Consider the following 21688-nt stretch of genomic DNA (forward strand, 5'->3'; position numbering starts at 1 on the left):
GAATGATTCATCTACCCACAACCAAAGCAACAGATCCAGCAAAGTCTTTTCGAATAAGAGGCATCTTAACTTATCAAATTCGAAACAGTAACTAAAGAAAAATATTGACTTATGACAGAAAATGTGCCTGACACACAATGATAATTCATCAATAGGGGTTACTGCACCATTGTTTTATTGCTGGTCTCTGTTGTAAAACCATGAAGCACCAGTCTGGTAGAAAGTGGCTCATACCGAGACATCTTATCATCATATTCATCTCCAAAAATGTTGGATGCATCTTTCCTTACTCATAAAACATATTCAATTTAATAATACTCTCTCTAAATTGGTGGTTTATTGACGATGAATCGGTTTTTACACAGTGATCCACTTTTTTTTGCCGGTATAAAACAGTGGACACTCAATCTGTAATGCAACAGACTTCAAATAATGTTGTATCCAGTTCCTGAAATCGAAATGAGAAACAACATTTAGCCCTATTAATAAAATATCAGACAAGTGTTCAGTCCTTCACAGCACTCGATTGAATGCCTGTCCAGAGCAATAAGCTAACAGCTCGGGTTCGTTACAAGTTTACTCATTTTAGCCTCAGACTGGAGTTGGAGAAATGTTGTAAGACTTACACATTCTGATAATTTGGCTTACCTCGAACATGCAGTGAATCAAACTGTACGGAGTGGCACCATAATGAGCTTTGTCCAGAACCCCACATAAAAGCTCACCATCTCGAATTATGACTTCTGCTTCTGACATTGTTTTCGGATCAGTAAACGGGGTTCCTCCAGCTTTCCACGATCGAGGTCTCTTCACTGCCCATGCCTATCGTGAAATGAAAGTACAAAGATAATCTTTAATGGGGGAAAACTAATTACTCATATATGAAGCAATTTGTTTCTAATATCTTAAAAAAACACCCTCTGATTTAGGTCCTAGCTGATATGTACTTCTATTATCAGGCAGCACATCTCACGTGACGATATGTGTCAGAGAAAGAACAATTATATGCATCTGAAGTCTGATTAGTGTAATATGTATCTAGTCAGCGATGTATGCAATGGAAGGGAAAAGGAACTGACCACCCTACCCCATTATCTCCTGGCTTAGTTACCTCATGAGTGATGCTTTATTGGTGTCACTTGTGAGGTTCAAACCTGTCTTTGGGCAGCTGACTAAACAATAACATCTTAGAAACTCGTATACAAACTATTTATTTTTTTACTTCTGTATTTTATTACTTAAAATTACTGTTCGTACAATATTAACATTTCAATAATTTATTAAACATTACATCAGCAGGAAGTTATATCTGCTCGCATAATTTGGGTCCCTGCATACTTTGCACACCTTAATTTTTTACAGATTATTTTGTTTTTGCTCTGCACTGATATTAAGTACGGTATGAGTTTTACTTTGTGTAAACATCGATTTTACTGTTTTTAATAGGTAGTTTGCCAGTTGCATGAAGGGTGCATCAATCAATTATCAATCGATTACCTACGGTGATCTAATTAATTATAGACTATTGAATTGATCATAGTTTATACATTACATTCACTATAATTACAATTAATTTAATTATTGCTAGACCAAGATTATGAAAACTTCTTATTGTTACAGAATTGAAATGACAGAACTTACCATACTCTCATACACTAGAATAAAAAAATTGAGATCAAGGCCTCCGAAAAAAAACGCGGATTTCAAAACATAATCACGAGAATATGAAATTCATATAAGAGAAATATGTAATCAGTGATTTACTAGTTATCGTACCATTGGCTCCAAACTATATAGATTTGATTACGCCTGAGTTTAGTGGATTTATAGGCAAGATGGAGAGTATAATTATAGCAGATGAATAAAGGCGAATTTCTTTGCCCAGACTCGCTGGTACTACATTTAAACTCTTGGTAACAGATAACATGTCGCATTGGAGAGCACTCTACTAGAAAATGGGAACATATGAATTCATAATCTTGCTGTATAACGATTCTCTCGAACATACTACTTCGAGATCCTCAATTGAAAAAAAGTCAATCATATATAAACCAATCAACCATGAGAGAAGTATTGCCTATCAAAATCGTTTTCATAACAAAGACGCTATGAAGGAAACCGTAAGTATACAGACTTCACAGACTGTACAGGAGACCTCAGCATGCGGAATTGGTAAGGTAATTTGACATATAAAACAAGCCAGGGGATTCGAAAAGTAATGGCAACACTACATTTATTTAGGTTTTTTTGACATTACACACTTCAAATACAGTCCCCTGCAGGGGCGAATGCTAGTCATGAAAGTTAGGCTTGCTCTTTTATTCATAGAGGAAGATCGGAGGATATAATAATTCATAATTAATAAAAATAATCAGACCGACATAAATAATTTATTTTATAATTATGAAATCATTATGAGTCATGGATCATATTCGCTTATCAGATGTAGAAGTTCGATATGATATAACAAACATGGCCAACAAAACAGTTTATTTAGTTTTTTTGACCCTGCCAACCAATGCACATTGTTGTATTGAGCTGCACTGAACGAGCGCACATATTCTCTATAATGTCTGTCTTCTCTTGAATAGTCCTTCGGGAAAATGGATTTAATAATAAGGTTTCAATGACACACAATTCCGAACTCATTGCAATACTTCAAATTAATGTTTAAGAATTAATAATACATGCAGCAGCTAACACATGCATTCCGCTCATACAATTACATTGCACAGCACATTCCCGCTGTCAATACTGCTCTGTGTAACGTTAAATAGGCGTTGGTGTAGCTCTCGGACCAGAGCTTCAAACAACACACAACAGGACGGACCAAGGAGGAAGGACTTGCGCACGCATCATATTCTCGCTATTTCCACATCTTTCCTGTAGCTCCAAGAAACGAGCAAGCGTTGCGATACTTGCGGTGTGCAACCTGCAGATGGTATTACGCCTATACAGTATTCCAAAAATCAAAATAAATTTTAATGTAAGTAATCCCATTTTGAGAAATACACATTCTACGAAAATATTGGGCTTGCGCAGCAAGCATAGCATGCCCTGAGAAATCGCCCCTGGTCCCCTGCCATGTTGCCAAATCTTTGAAAGACGATGGATTTCATCTGCAGCATCATTTTGTGGAGCTCTCTCTCACTGATCGATCTAAAGCTCTTCGGATGTCAACTGTTGATTGAACGCGAATGCCTCACTTCCACCCAACTTGCAATAGTGCAGTGTGGTTGGACTACTCTCCCACAAGCTTCTTGTAATGCCATAAAGCGCTGAGTTGCATTTTTCCCTCTTGCAACTTATATTTTTATGATGCATCTTCGTTCATACCTACTGAACATTTTAGGGCGGTATTACTTAATACAAATCAGAAACAGTCCCTGTATTCACAAAATGTGGTTACTTACAGACTTTTAATATTCCACATTTATGCAACAATCGCTCCTCTATTATGCACTAAAAATTCCGATGCTCACTGCTAGGAGTGCTGATTTACAGTATTGCTGCCATTACTTATTGAATGTCCTCGTATATTTCTTTCATGTATACGTATAATATAAAACTACTTCAACTATTTTACGCTTTAGATTTAAATATTATACATATATCGGTGGCGTGGTGTGAATATTATTACATGGTATTACTGATGGACATTAATCAATACAATTTAACCCCTAAGTACGATATTACTATAACTTTATTTAGTTACTGTGACATTATAGACTACTTGTATTGAATTTCGATTCGACGATTTTTCTGTAAGAAGAGATCTATGATAGGATCATTCAACATTGGCCCTTTCTTCATGTTCAAGAAAAAGAGATATTTCTACTGACATCAAGTATAGCCCATAGTCTATTCTTTCCTCAGGTATTTCACTGGTAAGTATCTATGTATATGCAGCCGAGCACATCCCGAACCTCCTGCAGGATGGCAGTATCAACAATTAGAACAGAAGATCAATGTAAATGAAGACTGGCCTGCTGCTGCAATGTGTGAAAATTTAAAATCATGAATTCACGAAGCTGATAAAAAGCCTCTGGACCAGGGAGTGAGAAGTAAAAGAAATCTAATTGGATGACATGGAAAATTCTAGAGGCAACAGAAACGTAACAATGAACCTATAACTCAAAATGTGGAGCTGATCTGGGCTGTTGCAGGAAGTGTATTAATTACTAAGGAATGGTAAAAACAGGAAAATTATGTTACAAGACAGAACATACTGTGGGATTTGGAAAATCAAGACATGCCTGCAAAACAGTTACAAGAATCTGTGTCCCCAAGTCCTAACACCGAAAAGCAGAATTAAATAGGCAACCATTGCTCAGTGATCCAAAAAGACGAAAAAACCGGCAAAAATCAGAGAGGCAAAATTATTTACAAAAATCACTTCAAAACGATTTTTTAGAAAGAAGTGAAGAGTATTGCATGTTTTATAACCAATATAAACCATTTCATACTAGACTACAAGTCCTGTAAATTATAGGCTAGTACCACATTTTATTAATTTCATGTTATTATCTATATATTAGTATACATTATTTTCATACTGCATGTTGCAATCCATTAACATAGAGAGATTGCTTTTGGGTGGCTTAAACATTCCTTGCTATTTGAATAGATCAGTTTTCTCCACTTCTGCATTTTCTTCTTCCTCATCGTCCTCCTCCTCTGAAGATGGAAGTTCTGTTGCTATTCTAGTAGATTCTGGTGCATTCATAAGATTAACGACATCAGTAGAGAGTGATCCCATAATTTTCCTTGGAAAATGTCTGACAGAAGACATAAGGGGTCGGATGTTAGCAGAAGCCTTCGAAAAACATTCTGATTTGTAGCAGTTCTGGAAATTTTTCTGAAGTGATGTTCTTTGTATGATTTTATATTTTTGTTTGTTGCGTCTTGAGCTTCATTTAACATCTGATCAATTGGAAGAAGGGCAGCAGAAATGGCCGCTGATGCATGTACAAGCACCTTGTGCAATGATGCTGGCATGTAGTACCAGGGGTACTTCACTACAAAAATACGCGCAGTTTGTACGGCACATTCTTCATAATCTCCCTCATTGATGTCACAGCCACATGGCAGGTTCTAAAATTTGTGGAAAATCTTTCAATTGGGCACACAACAACCTGTGCAGCTCGATCTACACTGTAAGAAATGACCGAGCTTGTTCCCTCGTGACCCCAGACTTCAGGTTGGTCCACAAGTAAGCCTAGTTCAACTCTTAATCCAACCTTTATGTGGGTTTTTCCCGTTTTCTATATTATTTTTGTCTCCTTGCCATCTTATTTGCCACTTCCTAACATCAAGACGACAAATTAAGAATAGATTTACATTTAAAAAGTCTAATCCGCGCATTAAGTGTAGGCAGGCCGAATTAGAGCAGGTTGGCAGTTTTTGTTTTCATTTTCACCTATTTTTCCTAGTTATTCATTTGTCAAGGGTTGGCTCCACAGATGTAACCTGATTCTATCAAAGAGGTATCGCTTATAGCACTGCAGGCCTTAACACTGATCATCGTCATAACAAGAATGTGTCTGAAGGTACGGTCACACGTCGCTGCTTTTGTAGAGGTGCAGTACAAAAAACTGCGCAATTCTCATACTGCGATGTGTGAACAACGGTGCAATCCAAAGAGTAGCGGCTGCCAAACCTACTGCTCGTTACTTTTTCATACTGTACATAGCTTAAAAGTAGCGACGTGTGAACAGGGTTCTCAGGGTTACAGCCGCAGCATTTTTGATATCGGTTTTGTTGAAACTTTTGCAGCAGTTGCGACCAGTGTTGCCACCCAAATGTGCCAATGACACTTTTATTGTTTGGATATATTTTAATGTTAGATGTGATGAAAATAAATGATTTGTAACAGTTAGTAAATGTACAACACAGAGTATATTTGCTGATGATATAATTAATTTTTTTCTTATTTTTCATAGCGTAGTTTCAAACAAGAGGGTTGCCAACATTGATTATGTGAATATGTTGGTTCTCATTTAAGTATATAGGCGTTTTTTAATAGCTTTATAGTAAAAATAATGCCAATTTCTGAATATTAGTTAGGACAGAAAAGCAAATAATAGATAAGTAAGCTATCGCATGAGTTTCATAATCCAAAACTCTAATGTGAACATACTCACAAAATGTATATTGAAAAGTCAACATGGATATGGAAAGCTGCAGCTAGACTGCAGCTGCAAAAGTAGCGCCTTGTGTGTGAACAGTCTCGCAACCTTCAGTTGCAACTTTTGCAGTATTCGGATTGCACAGCACAAAAAGTAGCGTGCAGCGCGCTACTTCTGGGTTACGTGTGAACACAACACACAACTTTTGCAGCTGCAGTACAAAAGTTGCACAGCAAAAGTAGCCTTAATATGGAGCTGTTGCCCTGTATTTTTAGTAACTATTGTTGACTACAGTGTAAATATCTGGTTTTCTACCTAGGCCATTTCTTCTTCTAATGACAAATCAGTTGTTTCCTTTTTCTACTGCCATTCGATTATCCCCTTATTGTCTACCTGGTGCCACCATCATTATTTTAGTGCAAGTTTTTCTTTCTTCCTCGATCGCTTATTGACGTCATCCTTGCTTGCCGCTGCAGCTGTGCTGGTTGCTGGCCTCTCTTCCTGGTCGCTGTAATTCACGGACTGTTTCATTCCATTGCTTGCTATTCTTTCCTGTGTGACGACCTCTCCATCTTCTAATTTTCCAAATAGTTCTCCCATCGTATATTTTACTGCAATGCTCCTTATCTCCTCTTTCGGGTCTCTTTCTTTCATCTCATCAACATTTGTCCCTATCTCTGCATGGTTAAAATTTTCCAAACAGAATTCCACACCAAACATCTTCCTATTTATCTTTAAGTTATATGCTATCTTGTATTTTAGTTTTTTGAATGAAGCTGCAATTTTGTGTGTTAGTATTGTGAAGCATATTAAAACAATATGAAATCCACAAACACACAATAGCACATCCATAACATATACTTAATACGCAATTACAATTCAACAAACACACATTATTTGATCTAATAACACACAAAATACAAACAACCCCCATCGTCATACGAACCACAAACGACAGTGAACACTAAAAAGCAAGACCAGCTAAAGTCTCAGACATGACAGTACCACAGTCTACTAAATATAATCGCGAAGCTTGAGGTGATTTTTTGCAAATCTCGCGATAAAGCGCTCCAAGCGGTTAGCAACTAGAAACAATAGACTGTCCACGGTCGATTTTGGATTTAGAGTGGACTGAGTCGTATTTCCATCGAGTGCTAGGTCGTTGCGTATTTCGCACTGATGCTCCTGAAGAAAAATCCTAACATCTATTTCTTATTTTACTTCTAGATGCAAAAAGTGGTTAATAAACAGCAGGAGGGAAGATCTAATGACAAAGAATGAAGCATATCTTTATAATAATATAAAGTTTTGCTTTCTTCATTTCGAAAACACACAATTTATGAATGAAAACAAAAATAAATTAATCTGGAATGCTGTTCCAACTTTATTTGATGTTTCAAATAAACCTGCAGCTGAGAAACAAAAGCTTTGCACTAATTCTACGTCTGTATCAGCTGATTCCTTGAATAATTCTGTGGTGTTTGGGTAAAGGGAGATAAGTCATAAAAATGAGTTCGGAGATAAATGAAAATTAAACTTGGAACCCGTATTACAAAAATTTTTCTACACAAATAAAACACATCAACTGCTAGTATTCTTTGATTTTTGCACACTCACTTGTGTAATTTAACTTGTGTGTTCATCTGGGCAAACAAAAGTCCACCTGGACAAAAAAATAACTTATACTCCTTTACCCGAACACCACAGAATTGTACATTTTCAGAAAACTTAGGCCTATTTTTTTTTTCAAAGGATATGTTTAATTATAGCTGTTAATTTTGTTGTTATTTTTATTTGTTACTTTACTAGAGACGTAGAAAAAGTAAGTCTGTTACAATAAAATTTATTGATCACGTTTTATTTCCAATTCTGGTGTGATTATTATTGCTTAACCTCATCCCACTTTGTTAACTACGTAAGCCTACACTACAAGTACCGGTACACATAAGTTACTCCATTAATTCATATTTCCATTATTATTGTTATAAAGGGAAATGCAAATTAATATTTATTGGTTTCATAGTTAATTATCGCTATAATCTCGAATGAGTGAAGCGATTATAGTAAATTTCAGTTCGTTTTGCACAAACAAAAATAATATTAACCTATTTCTTGCAGGTATCTTCGGGCCCTATTCATAGACATTCTTAGAGCGGGTTAAATAGCTACTTCCGGTGGATGATCAGCGAACTAACGTTTTTCGTATTCATAAACTAGTGTTAGCGATAATACGTGTACTAAGATACTAAGAGGGGTTTAGCTGGCTAAATTTTAGCCCCCGCCGGTAGGGTAGTTTAGAGGCCGACTAGCTTAGCAAGATGGCTGTTATGATGCAGTGAATGTGGGTTATGTACGTCGAATTCGTGATGTGAGACGTAGGAGGAAGACGTACCTACCGAGATTGGACATATTTAGAAAATATGAAGTACACAACATTAGTCAGGCTTCTGTAAGCCGTATAATAATGAATGTGTCAGTAGCAATCACTGGACTTGCGCCTCGTTACGTACGTTTTCCTAGGGAAGAAAAACGAATAACACTGCGAGAAAGTTTGACGACATCGCGAGATTTCCTCAGGTAATTATATTTCATGATTTGAATATTGTATGTGAATGCTTTCTTAGAGAAATTTGTACTGTACCGGTACCATATTGGTACAGTAGGCCTATTGTGATATTTCATCATTTTTAGGTTATTGGCGCCATAGATGGCACGCACATACCCATAACAAATGTAGGAGGAGAACTGTCACAAACATATATCAACCGAAAGGGATGGTATTCTCTATTAAACGTTCAGGTACGTTCTGTAAATGAAATTACAACCCGTAAGAGGTTATGTAGACCTAGGCTGAAATTTTTGTGAAACTAGCGCTGAGGTAGTTCCGATGATTTCGATACTGAAAATCGTTGAATTTGTGAGATATTTTTGTAGAGATGCAGTTGGTCATATATGCAAGGCATTATAAAAGCCTAACCTAATCTATCACAGATTCGTATATGCAAGGTGTATAAGCAGAGTACGAAGAGAACCACCTCAGTGCTAGTTTAGCTTTTAATAACTTTATTTACATTTTAGATAGTAATGCATTATATTACATTATTTCAGTTAAATGGTACAAGAAAAAGATTTGTAATTTGTAATTCTCCAGAAAAGCTACACTGAAGAAGACACAATAAAAAATCGCCTCAATGTTGTTGCCCCCCCCTCCTTCTAACTAATTACTAATATAACATGCGAGAAGTCCAGGGAGAATTATTAGAGAAATGGTGTTATATTGGTAATAAGTGGGAGTGTGGGAGCTACAACAGTGCATTACAGTATGTAAGTAACAGTACCCAAGTAACTATTAAACGATTTTTATGTTGAAAGTATTTGTGGCTGCTGACTAAAACCACATGTTTATTTGGCCTACTGTATATATGTCACGGAAGTCAGTGAAGCAAAGATCTATTGTTCCTCCTTCAATGTAGCTTTTCTGGAGAATTACGAGAAGGTCAAGCAATACATCAACATAATACATAGATGAGCAAACCTAAGATAAATTTAACTAATGTCATCTCTTTGATAAAAAAAAAAAACAGCACCTTTCTATTGCTTCATATGTTACTGAAGGCCTTACTTATGAAAAGACAAATATTTTGTGAAACCTGATAATTCATTTTATGTTACTGTTTTTATCACAGCTCTTCTTTGTGGTGGAGTCAGTGGTAATTATTTTTACTTACAGCCTTGCCAAATGACCTGTTTCAACTATAACTTTTATTTCTCTAGAGATGGTATGTTTTCATTTCTTTCAGGTGTTTTAAGAATTTGTTGTTTCAGTTTGTTGTTGTATTTCCTTTTACACTCCATTTTAGACAGTCTCTTCTTTTCTAACACTATATGGTACTGCTTGCATACTTGAATGTAACATTTTTTCTTTGCTTACCACATTCTCTCTTTCAGGTAACATATGCAGGATAAGACTGAGGATTTGCTTTTAATTTCTCTCGAAATTTCCTCACTCTTTCTCGGTTTAGTGATGCTGAAGATGAAACTATGAAAAATATTATGGGATCATAATGATGGATTCATAGAAATATGTTTCAAGTTTATAGGTTAACTAGCTACATGTTTTAGGTTACTTTTGCAAAGCATAAAGAAAATCCAAAGTATAGGCGTAGAATTTAAATTAATTACTGGAATGTTAATTTTTGCGTTATGGGTGAGACAAACATTATATAAAAGTGTTGCAATTTATATTGTGATGTCTTAACTTCAGAGTGGCATGCTTACACAACTGCTGTAGGCTGTTAGCAGCTCTAAATATCAGATTGAAAAAATCTCAAAGGATAAAAACTATTGCTTAGTTAAAAAACTTCAAATTTTTTACCAAATTGCACAAAAAAAAAAAAGGGCTACATTTCACTTATATGAGTGACAAATCACATTCGTAGCTTTAATTTGTGTACCCACATGAGTTTTTTTTTTACCAGTTTTAATTTTTTATAGAAATGTCCTTTATGAAATTGCTAGTTAACAAATATATTACCTTATTCATTTAAGGTTATAAGTGATGCAAGTTTCCAAATTCTGGGTATAGTGGCACGTTGAAGAGGAAGTGCCCATGACTCTCGCATTTTCAATGAGATTAGAATTAAGAAGCGATTTGATCAGCATAAATTTGGACGCTTCATTTTGCTGTGGGATAGTGGTTATGGTGTACACAAATATTTGTTAATGCTTGTAAAGTGAATTATTCTACTTGGAATGCATTGTGTATTTTTGTATAAGCTTAACTGATGAAGCCTACATGCTATAATTCATTAAATTTGTTTGATAAAATGTCTAAACTTGTAAATTGAATTAATCTGCTTGCTATATACCTAAATTATTGTGTAGTTCAACTAATTGTTTATGCCTTTAAATTGAATTAATCTGCTTGCTAGTTATTGTCTTAATTCAATTGCCTATGTATGAAAATTTAATTGAGCTGCTTGCTATCTTTTTATACTTTTTTATATCATTTTAATTGTTTTTATATCTATTTGCAGCTGCTCTCGGGCTTGGGTTAGATTCCTGCTTGGACTGATTACCTGGATCGATTTTTCAGAGGTTTTCCCCAACATTAAGGCAAATGTTAGGTAATATGTGGCGAATCCTCGGCCTCACCTCATCTTGCCAAGAATTTGTGTAACTCTTGACTTTTTCCACATCTTAAAGCTTCTATGGAACACAATAAATTAAATAAAAAAAATTAAATATTGTGTTATTATTCTAAATGATCATGGACAGAATCCAATGAAAAGTAAGGGAGAATGTTAAACTTTTGTATACCACATAATGTAACTGTGTACACCAATCACACTATTACTTTCTTATATTATATGTTTTTTTTTATTGTTTAAGTTTGAAAGAGTATCATTTTGTTGGAAATTATTTCATTCTAATATCTAAGAAAATATAAGATACTATAAGTTATGTGAACTGACTGCACAAATCACTGGTGTGCACTTTGTATTTCATGTCAATTTTATTTCTTATGAATCACTTATACATTCGTTTCTTGGGTTGCTATACCTGCAATATAACCTCAATTTTTAATATTCGAATTATTATTATTATTATTATTATTATTATTATTATTATTATTATTATTATTATTATTGCAGCAGTCCAGTACTGTTTGTATCACTGAGCGAGTATCCCCAGCTTAGTTTGTGCAGTTCATTTTTGAAATGTTAAAAAAATGGACTCCAGAAAATTACAATTTACAAAGAGAGTTATCTTCAGCCTTAGCCACCTGCACACGTTGGGAGATGCAAGATATGTCCGAGAAATAGGGATGGGAAGTGTAGTACAGAATGCCATGTGAGTGCAATGACCATTCAGACACTACACAGTAAAGGTGTGCATAAATTGTAAAGAAATTATTTAGAAAGAAAAAAGAGAACTGTTAATGATAATTTCTTTATAATATAAACCTTTCCTCGATAAAAGAGAAGTAGTACCAATTTTTCATAGGGCATTTTGTAAACCTGTACTCATTTGCAAGCATTTTCTGGGGTATACATGTAACCAGATTGGTGTAGGCCTACATTTAGAGGTTGGTATACAGAAAGTTAATATACATACTGTACCGTGTCACAAATTACTTTCTATGCTTCCTTATTTATAGAAGTCACTGAAAACCATTATAGTCCATATATTAACATCTTCGTCAATTCGAAGTAAAACAAAAAGTTGAAGTATGTATAACATGGAATGTTGCTAATAAACTTATATTTGAATCAGTAATTTCTGAAAGGACTTTATTTCAAAATCTCATCTCCATAAAAATCGCCTTACTGCAGGATTAGGGCCCTCTGAGAAGTGCTGTGAATATTGTGAAGCCTGCATAGATCTGAATAAAATACATGGAATAATGCCTATCATCAGAAAGGCGTATTCAAGTGAGAATATGATAGCGTTCTAAATTGATTTTAGCAAAAAGATTGGATAAAGTCCTTTTAGAAATGACTGATTTAATTATAGAGTTACTGTCTAATAAAAAAAAACTCTCACATAAATTACTCCAAGTATAAATAGTGCATCCAGTGCTAATGCCCACACGTCACTGAAACAGATGGCAGAATGCGATTATTTTTTTATAGGATTTTATGATAATATACCTTTCCATGACGTACAATAAGTTCAATATAAAAATATTTGATTTTAGGTACTGGCACCATAGATAGCACATTCTTAAGTCTTGGAGAACTTTCACAAATAAACAACAAAGAAAGGTTAATATCTGAGGAGAAAAATTCGCTCCGGCACCGGGGATCGAACCCGTGTCCTTGATTCTACATACCAAGCGCTCTGACTACTGAGCTACGCCGAATTCAATCCGCAGCACCAGATGGAACCCTCCTCCTTCAATATTTCCCTTTGTGGCCTGACTCCAAGTTAGGCATATATGTTGACGTTTATGTCCAATGTCAACTGCCATTATACTAGGAGCGCACTCAGTTGAGTGACTTGTTTGGCCGGGAATCCGCAGTTAACTGCACAGTAATCTGTACATAAATATGCACTGCAGCTATGAGAATATTATAGACTTATTAATTGTCAATATTACAGATATTATTCTGCAGGACAAATTAATAAGTTTATAATATCAAAGAAAGGAGTAGTATAATGGAAACTCAGGGGTTCTGTTAATTAAATTAAAACTCGTATGTAGGTTTAAACTTCGCTTCATACAATAATTTTATTCATATTTTGCATATTCACTTATTTCTAAGTTACAAACTATTGTACATTCTAAGGACAAAGGGGGAAAAGCCAAACAAAGCATATCAACATAATACAAGAATAAGCAAACACCATTACAAAAAAAAAAAAAAAATCGTTTAGCATAGAGTGAGAGTATTAAGAAAATAAATATAGACCTTTATTTTTCTCCTCATTCCTAAGTTCCATATTCATTTCAGGTTGTAAGTGATGCAAATTAGTAACTTCTGAATGAGTTTCATGCAAAAATACAGACGAGTCAACAGTAAAACGATCACAAGAAATGAGTGAAGCATTGCAGATTTAGCCCTGCATTGGAAAGAATCCTGCGACCAGATATTTACTCTAACATACAAGCTACATTTATTCAATTTACCTGAAGGGGTTAGGTACAGCTTACAGCAGTAAAATTTTGCAAATATTCAACATTTTTTCCACCATTATTGTATCTTGTACAATTATGAAAATTAGTACGTGTAAAACACTGTCCTTCTACTATATGAAAAAAATATTTTTACGATTGGATAAAATATTTATATATATATATTTTTTTTCTAAATTCAAAATGTTGACAGTTCACTGTGCAGTGATGAAGCATTTCCCTCATAACTAAAAAACTATCCATGCAAAATCATATCTCTACGTTTGATAGACTGTCTGATAAAAAATAAATTCATTTAAAGAAGTGGTGAAATATAAGTATTTTCTTCTAACACAAAATAAAACAAAATATTATTTATTAAGGAATGTAGTTGAAAGAGCATGATATTGTAAACATGAGTTTCAGCAATGTAATAAAAGAGAGAACATTACACTAAAGTACTACATTTCCAGTTTTTGTCCATTGTGCAACTCAAACCAGGAAATGGATTTGGAACACCTCAAAATCTGTGCTTCAGTGGCTGACCATGACAATATCTTTGAAAAATATTGGAGTGCAAGAGGTCAAATGACTTTATTGTCAAATGCCTGGCATTAGAAAACAACATTTCCAGCTTTTCATGAGGCCCTCCCCCTATTCTTTTCTTTCTAATTGTGTTTTCTTAACATTTCGATTTCTAATAATAATTTTGCTTTTTTCAATTCATGGATCAATTCATTAGAGACTTCCAAGCCTAAATTAAAGACTCTGAATTAAATTTCTCTACTAATAACACCTTAATTACATAGTTATAGACATACGTGTAACTAAATTGCTTTAGGTAGGCACTTAAACCTCCATCAGGGAATATGTTCCAACTCAGGAACTACAGGTTCGATGAATGATGAATCCAGCAAAAACAAAAAAATAAATAAATAAATAAATAAGTAACCTGTCTTATAAATCAGCAAAACTCTTAACCGACATTAAAATAAGAAAAAGGAACACACACATATGTATAGAATTCCACTAAACAACAATGTGAAAATAAAAAGTTGAAAACACTACTAGAGCCCAATATACAGTAATACTAATAGTCCTCAATCTGATGCAGTTGCCCCATTCAGCTTAGAAACTGGCCACAACTGTCCAGCAGCATATCTCCATCAAATAAACTTGTTACACTCATAACACTATGTAGCATGCAACAACACAAATATAATAATGAACGAGGAATACTTACTACTCTACACCAAACTCCAGAAAATGATTGGGAGAGAAGAATTTCAAGTTCCTATATACTGCTGGGAAGCTGCAAGGAAATGAAGTAGACAAGAACTCAAGAAAATTTCACTACTAGTGCTACTATTACCATCACCACCACCATTACCACTACTACTAAGTTACATTTCTAGTTCTTTCATTTGTCCCAGATAATTTTTAACTTTGCATTTAATAATATTTTATTTCTAATAACAATTTTGTTTTCTGCAATTCATAGAACTTCTCATCACGTTTAATTTTTGGGCTTCATGCTTAGGAGGAACACTTCTTCATACTCTGTCATTCTCGACGATCTTGCAGCAGAGTCCTATGGAAAGACGAAAAAAATGTTACTCATTTGCATACTACTGTACACAGAAGACACTAATTCTTATCAAAACTGTGAATTTTTTTAATTGTCTAAGTTTGAAAATTTATCACATTGTTTGAAATTATCCATTTGATCCAAACAGGCAAGAAAATTTAATTTTCTGCAAAATGTACTATGATTCAAATGCATCCCACTTCATATTCCAGATCATAAATTTTAATTGTTATGAAGCACTTATACATTAATATGTTGGTTGGGTTGGAATAACTGTCATACAATGTATCACTCAATTTCTACTATTCAAATTAATGTTCCCTTGTTTAACCTTTTCATATTAGTGATACATTGTAATACTATTGTTGCATTTAGTATTTATGTCTTAATACTAACTAAACTGTCCTTCATTAAAGAAAAATAGCCATAATTTTTCATCATGTACACAGTTGTAAAGTCCCATTCTGACCCAATGGACTGCCTTGAAATAATATACAGTACATTGCATGATTATTATAAACCACAAAAAAAGTAAATTAAAATCATCAGTACCAGTTGCAGAAGACACAGCTCTGCTGGATACATTAAGAAGATTGATTCATTGATAATATTGTAATCATAAATAGGCCTAGCAATATTCTTAGGTATGAATGAGATCTTAAAACTTACCTTTTGTTGATTACTGTAGAGACTGTTAACGCCCATTCACCTGGGATTGTGGAGACAGGATTTATTGCAGACATACGTGGGATTGATGATGATGATGGTGCAATACTGACATCCTGAAATAAGCATGTATTAATATTAAATGAAAACGTAAACATAATACTTATTGCATTATATAGATCCTACATCAGCATTGCAGCTTTGAAATGTGGAACAAGTAAATTAAGCAGATAGCCAAAATATGTTCATTAATACATAGTAAGTATTTAAAACATAATTAAACTATGCATCATTTTGCAAAAATGAATATAAAGCAATTTTGTTCATTTCTTTTCTAAATTTTTCCTCTTGACCCATCAAAGCTTTAAGATAATACATAAACAGTGAACGTTTTATAACAGCTGAGAATAATAGAGGTTAAATGGAAATCTAATTTGTCTTGTATTATATACACAGTGTGTTTAATAAATCATAATATTATATTATGGATGTTTTGATTTCTGACATGAAACATCATGTAGGCTATTCAAAGAAAGCCTAAGGTGGAAAATCTTTCTTGCAGTCCTGTCATTATTCTTAGGGCTTTCTATTGTAACACAATAAGAGGTAATCTATGTTTACATCACCACAACTACAGATTACATAGGCGTATGAGGTTTTGTCTTTTCAGTGCTGTAATAAATATAAGTTTGATATATATTTTATAAATCACTTACTAGCGTTCTATAAACACACAAGATAATGAAATTTTATAGCTGACCATCAATTTGGATTCTACAAATTTCTTATGCTTATGTAGGTAATTCTAACCTCAAATAATGCTATTTCTTTTGACGAAGTAGAAAAGGATATCTCAGAAATCTCTAGGCGTTCCTACTGCCCTTTAAAATAAGGTCACAGTTTTGATAATTCTTGTACACAAGATATTAGGCCTACGTTAAGGTATGATTGATAATTGTGTGGGTTGACATCAGATGTTTGTGGCCCAATCCCCTACGGGTATTTACAAAGCCATATTATCCAAACTGCATTTATGGTAGTTGAGTATAGGCGTAGCTTGCATTTTCACGATTGTTGTGAATTACATTTTACTAGCATTATCAGCTATATTCCTATAAGATATATTATTTACGTTATATTAATTAGGCTACCAAGTACCTATTCAGAGTAGCCTTAGGTGACATAATCATACCAGAGCCACATTAAACATTTACCATGAAGTAATAGGCCTATCTTACTTACAAAAACATGTCCTAAGAACCAAAAACACATACCTCATATGTTAACATTCCATATCGTTTAGTAGGCCTACGTCATCAATGTCGGGAGCAGGGCATCCTCCACCAGTTGTTTTTAGTTATTTCAAATAAAAGTAAATAAATATATACTGAATTAGAATAATTCACTTTTTGAAGTCCAATATTTCATAATAGTTACGTCTAGGCCTAACCTTAAAATATTACGTATAATATTATAACATTTCTACTTACATTTTCGACATTTCTTCTTGTGTAGTCGAATTCCCGCACGCTGCCATGTATATTTCTTGCTTTTTTTTACCACAGAAGAAAAAACAAATAGTTTATTGTAGTTTAATATCGCCAATAACCTCACAAATAAACAGAAACGATCCGGAATCGCTTGCGTCTGAGCATGACAATTGCCAGTCTGCACATGCGCAGTAGCATTTTCAGCATCGTGTAACAGTTTCCAAAGCTAATACGCCGACTAATGTAGCCACTGATTAATCGGCGTCTCTGAATCCTGTAAAAGTAACCTGACTATAACCGGGGCTAGTTTAGAACGCTCGTAGCATGGGCTAGCGCGATGTCTATGAATAGGGCCCTTCGAGTTTATGGTGGAATTTAATATACTTCATTAAAATAATAAATTAACTTTATCCATTTAATATTTCAATAATGGAAGGAAGGTGTTAATTTTTCCAAAAGAACACGACAACGAAAGTGTAACATTTTGTCATCTGCTATACTAAAAGCCAGGTTATGAACCGACTAAACCAGAAGCAACGTTCTGTTGCTCTCTTTCTGAGCTCTGTTGCCACATAGTGGCGTGAGATTCAAAGCTTCTTCAGCATTTATCACCGATATGTTTAAAATAACTACTGTATATAGTTCTCGATAACACTATCTACAATATTAGTAATTAAAATTACTGTTTTTAAGAAAGCACGAGCTAATGACGCTGGTACGAAATGCGACTCGTAATGCATGTGGTACTGCAAATGAACTGGCTACACTGTCTCCGTGATTCCATTGCCAGATTTTCGTTAGCAGACGACATTTTCACGCGAGGTCCAATGAAAAGCTCTGTTCTCGTTTTCCCCTCCACCCCCCATACTCAACGTGCCATCACTGCACAGGCTACCCCTCTAACCCGCACTTTCCTCTCGCCCTGCCAACTACTTCCTGTTTCGTCGGTTCATAACCTGGCTTTTAGTATAGGAGAGATCTGTGATGATGAGGCGATAGTAGCGATCCTAGTGGTGGGCAACTATGCATGTTTGCATTTTTACTACATATTGAGCTTCGCGGCTGTATATAATAGACTGTGACAGTACCATCTGTCAATAAGATATATTATTAAAGTTTTAAGTTTTAATAAAGTTTTATATTTTATAATAAGTGTTAAAGTGAACATCAGAGACAAGCAAAAACTATATCCGATGGAAATGGATGGATTGCAAAGGAATTGCCTAGTTTCTGCATTACAATGAATTTGAAATTATGTAATAAGAGAAAAGATGAACCAAAGAGAATCAGTAGCTGAATGATTGGGAAGTAAAGCTCTGCAGTAGTATCAAAGGATGCCAGAACGCAGATCTTGTCACGGTCACAGCAAGGATGCAGGAAAGACAAAGACCTGCATCAGCTGAAGAGAAGGAATTGCCAAGGCAATACGGGAATGTAATCTTGACGAGGCCAATGGAGTGACAGAAGCCTCTGATGTCAAGCAATAAAAGGCAAACAGGGGCAAGTACAGTAACCATTAGAACATGATGGTGCATTGAGCACTTACAATGGACAGTACACGTACCTGGTCTGAGACTTTTGATGAGGAAGTCAGAGTAAGTCGGTGCTGTCCCTTAGGCACGTTGTTTATAATTATTGTAGAAATTATTTGTTTCCCAGACCAAAGAGGAACTGGTTTCAATATGGCTGGTGACAACAGCTTGATCTCGCCCTTCTGATGCCCCAGTCCCTGGAAGACAAGCTGCTGGTACTCTTCTCTGCAACACAGATTCAATGTTTGTATGTAATGTACATTCCGCCTGCTAGTCTGTAGGCTACAATGGTATTAATGTTGAACTTCTGAAATACATAACATCAAAAATAAATACAATAAAACTTGTTCAAAGTGGGGGGAGGGGGGGGGGAATTATTTTCCGCATTATACAAAATTTAAACACGTAACTATCTACTGTATTGTATCTCAAGGAGTCACGCCAGACAACACTCTAGCAGTAAGTTTAACTGTTCTTAGGTTTACATTTAATCTTTTGTGAAAATTACAACTGCCAAGCACTAATTTATATTACATGAACATTTTATCAATATGAGAATTAAACAGTATTCCACCATTAGCAAGAGAAATTGTGCATTGTAGAATGAAAGAAATTAGACCTTTACGAATATAGATTAAAAAATGAAAACAATGACATTTTAAGGAAGCAAAACTCCATGTAAGATAGAAAATAACATTACAGAGCATGCAGCAAATGTTCATCATCTGGTTTTTAATATATCACAGCACCTCAAACAAGATGTTAATATGGAATTAATTATACATCAAAGAATATGTGGAACCAAGAGGAGTAGAATAGAAGAGAGGGGCTCAAGAGGCGGATTAAGTGTAATCTGTCAAGAAGCTTCTTTTTACCAGCAGTGGAGCGCCACATGCACAAAAATGGCGGTATTTTCAAATGACTTCCTGCGCCGGAAATAGCGGGAATTTCAAAATACTTCTTTGCACATCCCCGTTACATTCATATTAACATGAATGTTTGAAATGTAACCATCCCTATTACAATTCCTTTTTTTTTTTTTGTTTTAAGATCTTTAGCCAGAAACCTTTTTTTGTATATTACAATACCATAAGTGTTTTCAGAACGAGATATCTCATGAAGTAGAGTAGTAGAGGTAGGAAATGGACTGTGAAATTGGAAATGATTTAGACATGACCAAGCAAATCTGTTATGTTGGAATGTATCAGATTTATTTATTAACAATATTTCATTTTGTACATAAACACAAAGATCTTTATTGAAATTAACTGTTTGATGTTTTACTGTAATAGAGAAAAGATCGTGAGCTCACGATAGGTACTATATATATATAATATTAACAACATAGTAGTAAATGTTACACAAAGAAAAAAATCATACCTAAACATTCTTAACACTCTACATATTTATTAATGAAGTAATCTCTGCTCTTTGAAGTTAGCTAACCGCTTAATTTTCTGATATTTTCAGATATACTACCATTAGTTATTATTGTGTTGTAAGGAAAATAATTTCAAATTACCCTTAGTAGAAATTGGAGTCTACAATGCTGTGTTCTTATTGTCTCCAAATAAGTAGCTATAATGTGTAAAGTCTTCTGGTTACATTGAAGGCAATCATGCACAAATATTTTTTTTAAGATTAACACTTAATGACATTATGTCAGTTTGTTCATGAACTTCTACATTACATTTTGGACTATATGTGGGGAATATTGGAAAATATTGTATTCATTAGTGTAACTTTGTGTTCAAACATTACGAACATTAGTGTTGTGGTTAGTTAATTTAAGTTCCATTTCTCTGAGAAACACAAATATAACAAACTGAAGAAATAAAATCATACACAGTACATGATAAACATAAAATTAAAACAATAAAAATTAATATTTAATGACATTATGCCAGTTTGTCTGTAAACTTCAACATGAAATTTTAAGCTGCCTGTGGGGAATATTAGAGAGTAGAGTAAGAGAGTTAATGGGTTTATTGCCAAAAACTCAGCATTTGTTGATTTCAGTTAAGTTGTACAGGTTTAAGAATTCCAACGTATATGTAGCACCTACTACTGTATTTATTTCCTCAATGGCATAATTTGTCATTTAATATGAAAATATTCTAAATTCTAGTGCAGAATACAATAACTTTATGTTCCAACATTGCGATTATGATAAATAGAGTCTACAGTACATTTCACAGGCTTTGTTGAAATATGCCAACAACATCGGTCCTGTGTTTGATATTATGATGTTATTTCAAGAAAAAAAAATTATTATTGCCTTGAGTTACTTCGTATTGTAGTTAATTTAGGTTCCTTTTGTTTGAGAAAAATACCAAATCATAACAAGAAACATAATGTAACAAAAATACAAGAACAATACAAAATAGCAATAAATAGCAACTAAAATTAAACATGCAAAATCTTAAATCAAAAATACACAAAGAAAACATACTCATTTGGCCACAATACCACAGTATCAGTAAATGTGCACATCACTTTTCTGCATCCAGTTTCACAAGCACATTAGGTGCAAAACTTCTCACATCTGCAGTTCTCGTTGACATGAAGAAGAGGAGTGCCAGCGAAGATAAAGTTGTATTTGAAAAGTAATGTTAATATTATTTTACATATACAATCCTGCAGACAATCCTCTGGTTCATGATTTG

At 34.3% G+C, this 21688-nt stretch overlaps 2 long non-coding RNA genes and 1 pseudogene across 2 annotated transcripts; 1 reads left to right on the forward strand and 2 right to left on the reverse strand.

Annotated features, from left to right (window-relative positions):
* The window catches only part of LOC138705798 (DNA-directed RNA polymerase I subunit RPA1-like), a 164016-nt pseudogene that overhangs the window by 88504 nt on the left and 53824 nt on the right, over nucleotides 1-21688 (reverse strand).
* On the forward strand, nucleotides 7742-11371 carry LOC138705800 (uncharacterized). Its single transcript, XR_011333791.1, has 3 exons — nucleotides 7742-8705; nucleotides 8820-8927; nucleotides 11165-11371. It is a non-coding gene; the product is annotated as an uncharacterized lncRNA (long non-coding RNA).
* On the reverse strand, nucleotides 14102-19045 carry LOC138705799 (uncharacterized). The gene is made up of 3 exons (XR_011333790.1): nucleotides 17275-19045; nucleotides 16004-16116; nucleotides 14102-15337 (listed from the first exon to the last, which is right to left on the reverse strand). It is a non-coding gene; the product is annotated as an uncharacterized lncRNA (long non-coding RNA).

Source organism: Periplaneta americana, chromosome 9, assembly GCF_040183065.1.
Source record: "Periplaneta americana isolate PAMFEO1 chromosome 9, P.americana_PAMFEO1_priV1, whole genome shotgun sequence".
NCBI classification, from domain to species: Eukaryota; Metazoa; Arthropoda; class Insecta; order Blattodea; family Blattidae; genus Periplaneta; species Periplaneta americana.